The sequence below is a fragment of the Anas platyrhynchos genome, chromosome 11 (assembly GCF_047663525.1).
Source record: "Anas platyrhynchos isolate ZD024472 breed Pekin duck chromosome 11, IASCAAS_PekinDuck_T2T, whole genome shotgun sequence".
NCBI classification, from domain to species: Eukaryota; Metazoa; Chordata; class Aves; order Anseriformes; family Anatidae; genus Anas; species Anas platyrhynchos.
In genome coordinates this window covers 23,109,388-23,123,309 of record NC_092597.1, presented here as the reverse complement: position 1 = coordinate 23,123,309, position 13,922 = coordinate 23,109,388, and the positions used below count along the sequence as shown (strand labels likewise).

The 13,922-nt window shown below is 48.5% G+C and overlaps 2 long non-coding RNA genes across 2 annotated transcripts in view; both read right to left on the bottom strand.

Moving 5' to 3' along the window:
* Positions 1-456: 456 nt before the first annotated feature.
* LOC101789951 (uncharacterized) overlaps positions 457-13,922 on the bottom strand; it is a 91,750-nt gene continuing 78,284 nt past the window's right edge. Inside the window, exon 5 of the long non-coding RNA XR_005268655.2 lies at positions 457-2,823. This is a non-coding gene — a long non-coding RNA (uncharacterized lncRNA). The remainder of the gene's footprint in view (positions 2,824-13,922) is intronic.
* On the bottom strand, positions 11,881-13,299 carry LOC140003402 (uncharacterized). Its single transcript, XR_011811940.1, has 3 exons — positions 12,733-13,299; positions 12,548-12,633; positions 11,881-12,466 (listed from the first exon to the last, which is right to left on the bottom strand). It is a non-coding gene; the product is annotated as an uncharacterized lncRNA (long non-coding RNA).

The window sequence follows — 13,922 nt, the reverse complement described above, 5'->3', positions numbered from 1 at the left end:
GCAGCTTGGTTGAGGGCAAAACTGCCCTGAAAAGGGAACGCTGGGCTGCAGGCCCCGCCAGGCTTCTCCACTTCTCCGAGCGTGATTTCCTGTGGAAAGGACTCCTGGCACCACACAGGTCTGCCCAAAAATTCAGACCTAAAAATTCAGACTAAGAGCACAGCTCGGACCAGGTCTTGCAGCCCACATGAAAGTGAGAAGCCCCAAATTGTCACCGCTGCTCATTTCCCCGGCTGTTCTCACCGCCTTGCTGGAAGGAGAAAGACCGCCATCAATTTTAATGAAGAAAAAAGCAGCAGGAAAGTGAGGAATGGGCACAGGGGCTGCACAAATCACACCAAGCCCCCAGCATCTGAGGGCACGTCACCGTTTTACGAACTGCCAGCAGCCTTGTTTAGAGCTCCTGACGCTGTGAGAAAGGCGCGGGCCTGCTCAGGATCCTTCCTTCCCGGCAGCAGGGAGAAGAGCTGGAAGCAGGCAGGAATGTCTTCCAGTAACACATGCCTTTAGAAGGATCCGATAAATCTTGGCCTGGATTTATTTGAAAAGGAAAATTCACATAAAGACACTCCCTTGATCAACATAGCCTGAGTGGCTTATCTTTAAATCAAACCCAAAAGCTCCAAGGCACACATCTTTGAAATCTGAGCTTTAATGGCATTAAGAGACTCCGAGACCACCAGTTTCAGACTCAGATCCTGAAAAGCAGGACTTGAACCGAACTGGTTGATTGTATCCAGAGCAGCATTTTTGTTTTCAGCATGGGGGAGGCTGAAGAGCGAGGGGTCAAGCGGGCCTGAGATTTATTTACTGGCACTGAAAAGTAAACACCAGGCATCGCGCTGATAACAACCTGGCCCTGACAAAGGCCATTGGCAAGGCAGACTCTTGAGGAGGAAAAGTTTGGGTTGCTACATTTCTGCTTTGCCGAGGGGACAGCCTGCGAAGCAATCGCATTCTTGAGAAGCGCAGACGAGGCTGGGAGAGGGCAGACGGGGGCTGCTCAGCAGAGGCAGGATCCGGGTTCAGCTCTTTGCCAGCCCCTCCTTGTACACCAGGACAACACCTCCGCTCTCCTTCAAGGCCCCAAAGGAAAACGAACAGGTCTCATTGCAGAGCTCAGCTAGCCTTGGTGTAGAGCTTCTGGATGAGTTTTGTTCTCACCTGCATTTACACACGGTTATCCTCATGTTATATCCATCCATCCATCCCTCCATCCCTCCCACTCGAAGTATGGGAAAGAAGCCCATTCCTGAGAAATATTTCAAGGAAAATCCTTTCTGGGTAGGCTTTGAGCAAAGAACTGGGAAGGACTCCACGAGTAAAAGCACACCCAATGGAGGAGCCTCAGGAAGCTCAGTACAACTCTCGGGAGCACACGCAGGGTGCTGGGGGCCGGGCGCAGCACGCCGCGTGGGTCCAGCCTGAGAAATGCTGCCGGGAGGCTGGGAGCTGTGGGAGCAGCTGTGTTTGGGGCTTAACACCGCGGCCACACCTTCAAGCCACACGCTGGTAGATTTGCAGAGCCATCAGGCAGGGTGCTGAGGCGTATCGGCAGCCCTCAGGATGGGCGCAGTGCCCCGGCATCTCCCTCGGCCGTGCCTGCTGTGGGTAACCCAGAGCTGCCCCGTTCACACCTGAACACGGCCCTTGGCATCCTGAGAAGCCACCCTCGCAGCAAAGATTCATGACCTAGGGTAAAAGGTAAGAGTTCTGGGTTCAACACGTTCCTAAATCAGCTCCAAACGCAGCAGAGACCACTCCGGGGACGGGGCAGCTTCACCTCTCTCAGATCACCATAAAGCAGGAGGGGAAGGAGAGCCCTTGGTTACAGGGTCTACACGGGGCACAAAGCAACTCAAAGACATAAAAGATGATGTAAAAGGCCAGGGACAGGGGCCTGCAGCTTTTGTCCTTATGAATCAGGGCACAGCCACACAGAAGACCAAAAAATTACAGTTTTAAGCATGCAGCTGGAGGGAGATTTCTGATGTTCCTCTCCCTGCCTGCTCCCCTTTACCCGTGGATTTAACTGCTCACATTGAACGATGCTGAAGGAAAACACTCGGGGGTTGGAAACGCTTAATTCTGCCCAAACAGGGTGCTGGCCCCAGCCCTTTTATCAGCTTCATAGTTCTGCTTCTCCTCCTCTTAAAGGACCTTAACGTATAGCAAGGTTTGATAAATTTCCGTCTCAGATTACTCAGGGAATAAGCACAATTTAATACTTTGTATATTATTTGCAGGTTTGATTAACATTTGATGACAATGTGCCTTGGCTGGCAGCCCAGAATGCACAATGCACCTGTCAAAAACGAAGAGGCCTTTTTACCCGCTGCTTGCTGCGTTAATCATCACTTTTTTTTTCCCCCCCTCTTTTCCCCACAAAGGAACCTAAATGCTGGGTTTGAACTCGGTGCTGCTGAAGTTATTTCTGGATGGCCCCATAGGGCAAAGCACGGGCTGTCAGAGCGCACCCTCCCGAGGTGTGCAGAACGGCTTAGCCCATCTCACCAGGAATTTAGGGCATTTTGCCACCCTCTTCGGAGGAAAACAGATGAGAAGCTACCTTGACAGTGCAAGATGCTTGGGAAAAGCAACAGAGTGGTTGTGAATTGCTTTTGCACAGAGAAGGAGCTCTCGGCTGCATCTCTAAGTGGCCATGCTCACTGATCCCACGGGTATGTATTTGGGGCAGGAGGTTCTGAAGGCTCAGAAGAATCAGGTATTTGCCCTTTTGGTTTGTAGGCAGGAGCTTTACCATTCCTCGGCTTCTGCTCACGAAGAACAGGCAGTAGGTGCTGCTGTCGGCCAGACAGCTCGCTGTACACGAAACATGGAAAGCAGCGGTAAGAAAAAACACGGATATTTCAACATTTGTTGGCTGCGGAGACCACACTGCAACAGTCACCGATATGGAAACAACCCAAGGCACTTTTTTTTTCCCCCCCCGGGCTTCTCCAAAATAATAAAGGCAGCGCTGACAGGTGACAGCCCGCTGTCTTCCCCACTGAAAGACGAAGGAAGAAAATGACGCGGGCAGCCCATGCTGCATCTCCTGTGGAGAAACGAGGCAAAAGGAGCAGGAGCACCGGCACGCAGGGCCGGCACCAAACAGCGAGCCTCTCTGTTTAATCACACAATCATCCTTTATGATCGTGTGTTCTGACGTCTCTTTTTGGACATTTACAATCATTTTTTATTATTAAAAAAAAAGTAATGTTCACAGTTGGTCTCGTAAGCTGTCAACGTAAGAAAAGCCGCGCTCTTTGCTTTAGCCAGCAGCTTAGAGGAATATCCTGGATTATTAATGTTTCATATTTTGATCCTAAGAAAAGCAAGAAGGGTCTGAGGTTATGAAAGCTCAACCTCTGCTTCTCTCTTTCATTTAACATCAGGAACCATCTGAGCTTGTATCTGTTTGCTGCGATGCTGCTGGGGTGGCAGGGAGCAGTGCTCCCTCCTTCCCCCTACAGCCCAGTCCCGACCTCACCTTAACAGCCAAACCTCCGCTCTGTGAACGTGTTACTGCGTTCACACAAATTCCTCGGTGACCTCTTAAACCTTTCTGGACACTGCTGAACCATCTTTCGCAAAAATGCTTGAAGAAACCTCGGTGCTGTTTGTATATACACATATGCCAGCACGCAGTAGGTAGCACAATGTAAACTTTCCCAGAACCCGCAGAAATCTGTCTCGTTTCAGAAAATTGTGCTGCGTGGGAGGACGGTGAGGTCACGCTCAAGTCCTCGTTGCCCAACTCCTTTGGCAACCTTTCCTCCTTCTCTGTGTCCTCACCCCCCTGCTCCCCTTCCCCGCTCCTTTCTGTCATCGCTCCCCTCGTTCCTTTCCTCGCTTTAATGCCGATTTCAGCGCACCTGGAGGGAAGCACGCGTGGTGGTAACGTGCAGGAGCGGTAATGACGACCTTACAGCACGCACGTGGCAAGTCTGAGCAACGAAGAGGCCCTGCTCGTAGCCTGCTGTGTGTTTTGTCCCGAACAGAAGACCTTTTCTCAGCTATTAGCACAACGGATCATCGTTTCCAGGAGCAGGACAGAAAATAAGGACGTGGAGCAGCTCCCTCTTAGCAGCTTCCCATTCCTAAACTGGAAGAGCAAAGCCCAAAGCCCACCCTCAGTAAATCCCACTGCATAAATAACGCTGCTGAGAGCCAACCAAGGCTCTGTTGTGCTAGCATGCTGCAGGGCCAAACTAAAACAAGGCTCGTGAAATCTCTTAACCACGAGGAGCTTTCCCAGCCTCATTTCATTAGGAGCGGCATCCAGCTCCGATCCCAAAAAGCAGCGACCGTGCCGCGGCGTTAGCACACCGAGCTCCAGCAGATGCTGTTCCCCAGAAAAACACGCGCCGAGGTTCTCTTTAAAAAAAAAAAAAAAAATCCCCAGCTAGCAATGTAAGGAAAAATATGTGTAATGCCCTGATATAACTGACAAGAAAAACAGAGAAAAAGATTTATAGAGTAAATTCATTAAGCTTTCAACTCGCATTCCATCGTTCTGGAGTCCAACTCAAATTACTGTATGAAAGCTCTTTCTCATGGAACTAGATGAAATTTAAGATTACTTTTAATTACAAAGGGTGTGGGAGAATGTTTTCATGGGAGACAAATACCTCTACACCTCTTACCAGTGGGGATTTAAGAGGTTCACAACAAACAGAAACTGATTTATGAGCATCGGGGCATCGTTGTGTCAGGCTGCAGCATGGTCTGAGACTTAATTTCTTTCCTTTTACTGCCACGTATATATCTTATGCAAGTTCTAATTGGAAATTAAAATGGCAGAACTTTTATGGGAGGAAAGTTTATTACTACTAATGGTTTTCAAAACCGGGCTGCAGAAGAATATTAGACATGGTGATGATGTGTTCTTTTTAATTTAAATTTGGTTGCACTTTCGGTAACTTTTTACATAAATCACGGCACTGCCAAATTGCTTCACGGTTAATCAAATGCATCCTCGTTATTGAATAAATAGTGGTCTCAGACTTGCTTTTATTTGGGTACGAACAATTGTGTGGGAGCTATTAGCTCACGCCCAGGTTGCAGCCCTTCTCTTTGCCCACGTTCACCAACACGGAGCCCTTTGTACCGCTGCCTGTCAAACTTGAAGCATTTCTGCAGAAGCCTTCCATGCTATGGACTGATTTTTTTCCCCAAACAAATGGCTCAGCAACTTCAGAGGAAAAGGGTTTGGAAAAAAAAAAGAGTAAGAAAGTCTAGCAGGCTGTCACTGCAGACAGCTAACACAATACATGTGCCAAGGGTCAGCCGTAGGTTAACTGGGACACTTCGCAACCTCCAAGCACTTGACTTTGAGGGAAAAACAATAAAAGCCTCCTGTTAAGGTAGCTCACGTTTGCGTGTGACAAAATATCAGCATGTGCCCGCGCGCTGGGCATTCACTTGCATTCCCAGCCAGCTGTAAGTGAAGCTAGAAGAAATGAAATCCACCAAAATTCAAGCACACAGTTCCTGCGCCCACACACCCAGAGCTTCTTCTTTGAGGTGTGGGCTCTCCATGTCCTGCAGTGAGACTGATGGAAGACGCCACCTGAGGTTGATGAGTTATCAACTGATGTGCAATTTAGACTGTAAACGGTTTTCCTTTTTAGACGGTTTTTGCACAAAAGCCTAAAATATCACCGCACTGTACCCCAGGAGCCCTCAGGTGGCAGGGGTGGCACCACCAGCACGGGCAGACAGCACCGGCTCTGGGCACAGCCCTGAGGCCACTTTGCCACCTCCTGGCTGGCTGCAGCTGGAGCTCGGAGGGTTACGAAAACATTTCGAGATGAAAATTTCACTCCGGTTACTGCTTTCTCAATTTCACCAGGCAGGAACAAGAGCACAAAAAAGAGCAAAAATCTTCTGGCACAACCTGGCCTGCACCAACCCCAATCCGGCCATGGTACGGTAACGCTCATCTCTGTGCATCAAACGTCATTTATCACTGGGGGCTGTAAATATCGGCCCCAGACCAAATCCTACAGACCGTCTTTTTGGTCTCTAACTTGTGCCTTGCATCCTATTTTCAACTTTTACCAAGGGGTGGAGGAGAGCTGTAGCAAACACCGCGATGCAATTACAGGGTCATTAAACCCGGCATAAATCACGGCTGGCTCCGCGTCCTCCTCCACGACTGCTTGCTCTCGCTGTCTGCCCTGTGCCAGCGCTGCAGTCCTGTGGCTGAATCGCGATCCAGATCAGGGAACTGATCCAGCTGAAGAGGAACTGAACCGATAAAACGGGAACGTCAGCACAAGAGAGAGGAACGGGAATGAACAGCAACAGCAGGCAGTGGCGGGGAGCACAGAGCCACCCTTTTCAGCAACACAGCAGACATATGCCAGATTAAAGTAACCATAGAAATACAATTTAAGAGTTGTTAAATCACTCAGGGCTGCTGTAATGAATTCCTTTATAAGCGTACACTCGGATTTGCTTTGCAGGTCCATCACGAGTCCTTAGATCGCTGCTGCACCTCTGAAGGCGTTCAGGCGGGATGAAAGACTCAGCTTGTTCCAAATGTTTTGCAAAAGCTAATTACAACTTCGCTGCTGTCTTTCAGAAAAGAACTAACGAGATCATGTGCAGAGGCACAGGTTCTTCAGGTTAAGAGTCAGCTCCTAGCCCTGCGCTATCAGGAGACTGGATCTTGCTTTCAAGAAAACGCACTTGGTGCTGCTGCACTTCCCAGGGAGTATCCACTTGTTTGTGGCAGCAGTTTAAGGCTGGACCACGGGCTCTGCTGTTCACAGCTACGGGATGCAGAAGCCACGTCCTTAAATAAAATAAAGCTGGGGGAATGAACGTTAAGAAATGATTTTTGCAAACCAAACTATCGAATTGAACTGCTGTCCAGGTGAACACATGCAAGCACAGAGCACTGCCTGTTACTGCTCTTCCCAGCTATTTTTTTTCCCTTGAAATGCGATGACGATGTTATTTTGATTTTAAGTTATTTTCCAGACAAGAGCTAGATCTGCTTCAGTATTAACTGAAGTTTAGCTCCTACTTTTTGTGAGGCTGTGCTGTCTGTGGTGTTGCAGTTTCAGGATGGTTAATAGCATCCTTCAAATGTCAGCAACTTCATTAAAACCCCAATCACACATGCAAGGGGACCACTCCTCTAGGTAGATGCAATTCCCTTATTCTCTGATACATCTGAGGACTGGATAGGGGTGAGGAGGACAGCTCGTTACAAGTTTAGCACCTAGCTTGAAATACATCTGCTTAAAAATCACTCGTCTGTGTTGCTCTTCACTTGGGAGAGCCGCTGCAAAGTAATCCTGTCCCTTACGAGCACCTCGAGAACAGCCAGCATGGAGCCAGCAGGCTGGGAAGCGGCAGCTGCTCGGCGGTGAGTGAAGGGCAGCCCTGGGAGATGAGCGCTGCCCATCGCCCGCAGGGACTCCCTGAGCAGTGCACGAGCAGGCAGCTCATCCCTGACTGCAGGCTACGACCCACACACCCCAATCGGGGCTTGGCAAGTGGCTTTTGGGTGGGGAGAAGGGGAGAAAAGCAAGTGGTACCACACCGCTCCTCTCCTGACAGCTGCTTCAGTCCCAAAGGGACGGGACGGTGGCATGGGGAGACGCAGGGCTGACACCTGAGGGTCAGCAGAACAACAAAATTCTCACACCTGATTTCTGAACTCACAGCAACTTATCATTTCTTTTCCAATCACTAATCTAAACCCAAACCGTTATTTCAGCACGGGTCTCTGTGACATCGCTGATGGAAACTTGCTCTCCATACACCTGCTGGTGCTCACACAGAAGTTGCATCAACTCCCCCAGTAACCACGCAGACAGCAATTTTGGACAAAGTGTGTTAGTCACTTGGATCTGTTACCTAAACAGAGGCCCACTACACACAACCTACGGTATTTAGATCACCCAAGATTAAGAAGTTATCATTTTATGATATTTTCTGCTCTATTTTCATTATTTTGCTATTAACCGCTACCTTTTTGCGGCACTACCAGATGTTCCCGACAGTGATTTTATTTATTTTCCATATAATAAAATCAAAATACTGAATGGGTGCAGATAGGGAACAGCAGCAGTTAAAAACGGGCTTTTTGAGAGGTCCTCCCAGAAAGCCTTATTCCTGGATAAGGATTCTCCGTTTTCAGGGACTTTTTGAGAAATACCAAGTTAAGCAGATTTTATCACACTTAGTAAGCACCTCGATTTTATATAATTAAGATTTAATAAACAAAATGCAGCTTTATGTGGAATTTTACACCTTGCAGAAACCGCCTTTAGGAAAAAAATACTTTCAACAAACTAATGGAAACCAGTACCAGATTTGACAGAAGAGACTTCCTCAAAAAGCGATGATCAGCACTCGGTCTGCTTCTATCCCACAACATTTTGTGAACATGCCACTTACCAGCTCGCTCATGATTTTCTGTTGAATTAATCCCCAGCTAAACAGGTCACTGCTGCTGATCTGGCCCTTGTAACCCTTGTAAGTGCTGACCCAACACCTTACCTCCATGGGTCTGGGACCCACCTGGTGCTGGGAGGTTGTTAATTGTCAGGGCTGGCTCCGGCACCTCGTCGGCTAACCTGCAGCAGCTGCTGCTCAACAGCTCGGCTGTAGGAATATCAATCAGCTCAGTACCTCTGCAACTTCTAAAATATCATCCAAGTCTTTTTTGAAAGCAGGAACAGCTGAATGGGGACTTCTCCCATCTTTTCTGTGCTGCTGTGGCACTTCCATCATCCCCAGCATCAACTTTTACCAAATTCCCTTCACCAGCAGCCTTATTGCCTAAATACCAATCATTCCTACTTCCACTATCTGTTCCATATTTTACTTTTAGTTTCATTTGTGGCTGTTTCCACACGCGTATTTTTACTGTAGCATTCATTTCCCTTTTACACTCAGCCGAAGGAGGGGAAGGGTGTTTGGGTTTCAGGACCAAGTCCTCTGCCACTACTGCACAACTGTGACTTTTACGGCCCCTGCTGAAGTTTTCTTAAACTGTTCCGGTTATCATTTGCACTGTTTGGTCTGGGGTTGTTTCTTTTTTCTTCTTCTTCTTATTTTTTTTTCCTTTTCAAACCACTTTGCTCCTAATTGCTTTAATCTTTGGGAAACCAGCCCTTTTAAAGCACCAAGTATATCCATTATACGATTAATGACTCCCAGTGGCCTTCCCTAGCGTGAGACGCCTTGACAGAGGGGAAGTCGAGCAGATTTATTTGCAATGGCACTTCACAAGATCTTGTTTCAATTTCTTGGCCACACCGCTTTCTGGGACGACTAGATCACTGCGTATAAACAGCCTGCATCGCCATCAAGCTTTATCTTCCTCAACTTAGAATAGAAATACGAAGAATGGAGTGAAACGAAATTCTTCTTTGTGTTTTTATAACGTTTTAACACTCTGGTTACTGGCCGGCTTTCTACATCACATGGAGGCAGCGAACAGGCAACAGCGAAAACAAACACTGTAAAAGCAAAGGGTGGAAGAAGGGAAATGGGATTATTCCCACTTTACCAGAAGAGAATTGAGGCACTGAAAGATTAAATGACTTGCTCAGAGTCACACAGGGAAATTGAAGAAGAATCTGGGCCTGAGCTCAGAGCTCCCACAGCACAGCCCAGAGCTTTAACCACAAAACCATTCTTCATCCACAATGAATAGCTCCTGGCACGCACGCACCGTTACCCAGCCAGGGGAAGGGACACTTTGAGTCAAGACAATTTTAACACTTAGCTGCAAAAATGGTCACTCGGCTGTCCTCCGGCCTTCAGAACTCAACAGAACTGTTCCGGGGGATGATTAAGTAATCCGACTGTTAACTCCCGATCGAATCCTCTTATAAAAATGCCAGTGATGTCAGCCCAGTGCAGGGGCTGACACTCTGATTTGCTGGAATAAACACATCCAATTCATGTGCTGATTTATTTTAAAAAATGGAGCTCATTTAAAGTGGGGTGAAGTTTTTGGCATCCTCAAGTCAATAGTTCATGCAACGTACCATACCAGAAGATCTTCGTGTTCCTGCCAAACTTGCAGCCAGCACAGTCTTTTACTGGTGATAGTTTAACGTTACAGCCCTGGGAGAAAGCAGGCATTTCCCATGATATATGGGTAATAATTTTCTTATTGGCAAGGTCATTGGAAAATTGCAAAATATTTTGCCCAAAACAGAGGGAGTTTCATCCTACTTTTTTGCAGGAATGTGCAGGGGAAAAAAAAGAAAGAAAGAAAAAGAAAAAAAAAAAGATAGAAGGCTGCTCTGCAGTTTCCAGGGGATTTCTGTTGAAGGCTAGGAAAAAAAGACTTTGTTTGAAAGTGCTAATGTGTTGCCATCAAGCCTGCAGTGCGGTGCAGTTACTGATGGGCACCATACACGTAATGACCTGAGCCACCCTTGCTTCAGCTTCCTGAGCAGATTGCTGAGGCACAACCCCCCTCCAAAACTCTCAGAGCTGACCTTAGCAGGGGAAACGGGGACACGTCGCCTCTCGCTTCACCTTCATCCCCCAAAACACCTCCTGAGGACTGCCCCAGGGAGGCTGCACGACCGGGAGCAATCGGTTACAGGTGTACGGAGGTGGCTTCTTGACGGGCTCTGTCCCGTGCCTGCTGCATCTCCGCTCCACGTGTGCTGTGTTAAGCCATGAGACTGCCACTCCTCTCATCTGAGCCAGATGCCAAGCGATCCCCACGAAAAGAGAAGCAGAGAAGAAGCAGCAGAGAAGTCTGCCACAGAGGCACTCCAGCAAACGCCTCTCCTTCCTAGAAGGATCTCAAGGATCCGCCACTTGTGCTCCCTGTCCCAGGAGGGTTATCTGGGAATGAAAACAAAGATGTTTTTCAGTAGCATCCGAGAAAAATTTGCTGCCATCAAAGTGCAGCACTAGCAGCACCTCACCTTGGTATTTGGCCTCTGACCAAGCAGAAATTTGGACTCTGGTGGGAAAATTTACCCAGGCTCTTGCTCCAAGGAGGTGCTCGCTGCTCAGAAGGAGGGGTAAGCCGGGAGGAGTCCCACACCTCAGTGACAAGCCTGCAGAGCCACAAAGGTACCAAACCCGTCCTCTTCTCAGATGAGGCTCGCTGTCGGAGGAAGGGCTGCGAAGGGAAGCAGTAAGAGCAGCCGTGTGCACGTGGAGGTGTTTGATCCTGTCGTGGTACTGACCGGGTGCTCATGGCCAGGTCCCATGGACTTGCTGCCAGTGTGGGTGCGTGGACGAGCTGCGGCTGGGGCTGTTGCTGCTCACACTAAACGAGGTTTGGCTCATTAAGGCTGTGAGACCACCACCACAACTGAATTATGGCTATAATCGATGGCCGTTCTGTCCCCTCTGTGGCAACACAAGGGCCCTGTAAGCGGGCTGCCGGCGTGATGAATCCCAGCCACGGCTGCTGCAGCTGCGTCCCCGCGATGCCGCTCATCCCCTGGCTGCCAGCAGCAGGTGGGGACAGCCGTGACACCTCCAGGGGTGACACTGTCCCAGCTATCAGCCAGGCTCTGTAACGACCCCAGCTCAGTAGCAGGCCTTAACGCTGCCTGGCAGCAGTCTCACGTTGCATCTGGAGAGGGGATGCTCTTGGAGGGATCTTCCAGGAAAAACACATTAGACAACACTTTTTTTTTCCTTTTTTTTTTTTTTTTTCTTTTTAATAAATGCATGCAGGATTCATAGCTCAGTGCAAAGCTTGCAGCTATAACCCAAAATGCACAGGCAGTAAATCCTGCTGGTGCAGAACCAAGTCCTTGTCCCGGCTCAGCAGAACGGATCAGATTAGGTGATGGCATGTGCGGCAGGTTTGGGGCGAGTTTGTAGAAATTCATCACTGGCTCCCAACTTGGTCAAGTATTTCCCCCCCTTTCCTCCCAGCTCTGCCTCCCCACAGAAAGCCAGGTAATAAACGTCATCTGTTACGAATTACACAGCACGACTCCCACCCCAGAGCCTCAGAGCTGGCAGCACCGCAGCGCTCCGTCTCTATGGCTGGAGGCAGAAGTGTAGCTTATGTATCTCCAAATATTTGCCTGAAAACGCTCTCTTTGGATCAGTGTTTCTGACATTTGCTTGAATAGTTTTCAAGAAACACCCACCCAGTGTTAGTTATTGTGCTAGTCAGGGGAAGTCATGCAGGCTCGCATTCCAGATACGAACTCTCCGGCTCGCAGGGCCGGCCACCGACTCCCAGCGAGGCTGCTGGCGGCTGTCAGCACAGCTCCACGTCCTTGCAGCCTCACAACAGCATCGATGGACTCAGAATCCAGCTGCTCACCCTCATGCAATTCCCATTAACAGCAGCGGGGACCATGAGCACATGCAAGCACACGTGTGTGCTTTTCCCCTTTCGTTCCTCCCCGCAGAGGAAGAAAAGCCAAGCACCTCCGATTTTCTGGGGTTTTAAGGCTGGCCATCCCGCTCTGGGCGCATTCAGCTCTCCTCCAGACACCTGCAAGGAAGGCAGTGGGAAGCTACCCCACGGAAATCTCTACTTAATTACAATGACCAGGCAGAAAAGAAAGGTGCCCACCTTTCCTTTTCTCCTCTTCCTTTGCTAAAAGATCCATTTTCGGTTTGCCTTTCTCTTCCCTCAGCTTGGGTTTCTCTGCACGATACCTTAAACGCAAAGACGAGGAACTGGCACAACTGCCTGGATCTGGTATGCACGACCTCTGTTTACCAGGAATGTATTTTGGGGGAAGCAAGAGGGATTACCTCGTTCTTATCTCGAAGCTGTTCCTTTCTTCTGACCAAAACATATCATCTCCCTGTCATCTCATACGCACGCAGCACAATTCAGCTGGACAGACGCCAGCCCGATATTAACTCAGACTCCTTGTTAGCTTCAGGATTTCACAAACCATGGTGTGAGAGCTAATGAGAAATCAGAATCTGGCGCCATGGCTGGAATGAAATCAAACCATGAAGCTCCTTCCCGACCTATTATAAAAATTACAGTGTGGAAAGTGAATTTAATGGTGCAGAGTGCTTAATTGTAATATCAGTAAAAGCTTTGATCTGGGTGACTCTTGACATCACAGAATGAGGAAACTCCCTTAATGATTTGAAAAACCACACAAATGGTCGGGGAAGGAAATTTGTTTCATGCGTACATATTAAAAAATGTTATTAAGTTTCAGAGAGAATTTTATTTTGGCGGGGGGGAGGATTGTTTGAAAAGGGATTGGTATCACAAAGGGAAACAGAGGTTAGCTTAGAAAAAAAAAAAACAAACAAGATGTTGAGGACATTTTTAGTACAATGGAATTACAAGGGCCTGCTACAACTTCGCTGAGGATTAAAATATCTGCATGTCCTTAGCCAGGCCTGTGTTAGGCACAGAGTCTTGCTCCTTTAGCTCAGACGAAGCTGTGCATTAGATGCACCCTTGTCTCAGAGCTCCTTTTTCCTTCCAGACAGAGCACAAATACATGCCGCCTTAGCCCATTGCCCAGTGCAAGGCAGGACCTTTTCCTAACAGTCTGACTTCAGTTGTCACGCATGGAAAAAAGGGACATGGTCCCACTTGCTGTGCCAAATGAAAGCATGGGACTTCCCCCCGCCAGATGCTGGCTGCAAAACCCAGGTAGAGGCAGAGTGGAAGAAACTTTCGCCCTAGGAATCAAACAGCAGTCACCTTCCTGCTCTCCCTCCTCAGCCAGAGGTCTGAACACTTCAACTCTGCACCTAGCGAGAGGTCATACCCCCAGCTGGCAACGCAGAGGAAGCACAGCTTGACAAGTCCTACCCCTTAGACTGGATCTTCTGCATATCTACCTTAACGTCAGAGATGACATTTCATCGAGCCAGCTCTCCTGAAAGGAAGAATTTCCTACACCTTAGGCTGGTGACAGCTGCCAGAGTTGATCTGGCAAGAGTTTTTTCATACGATGATGTGAAAAACA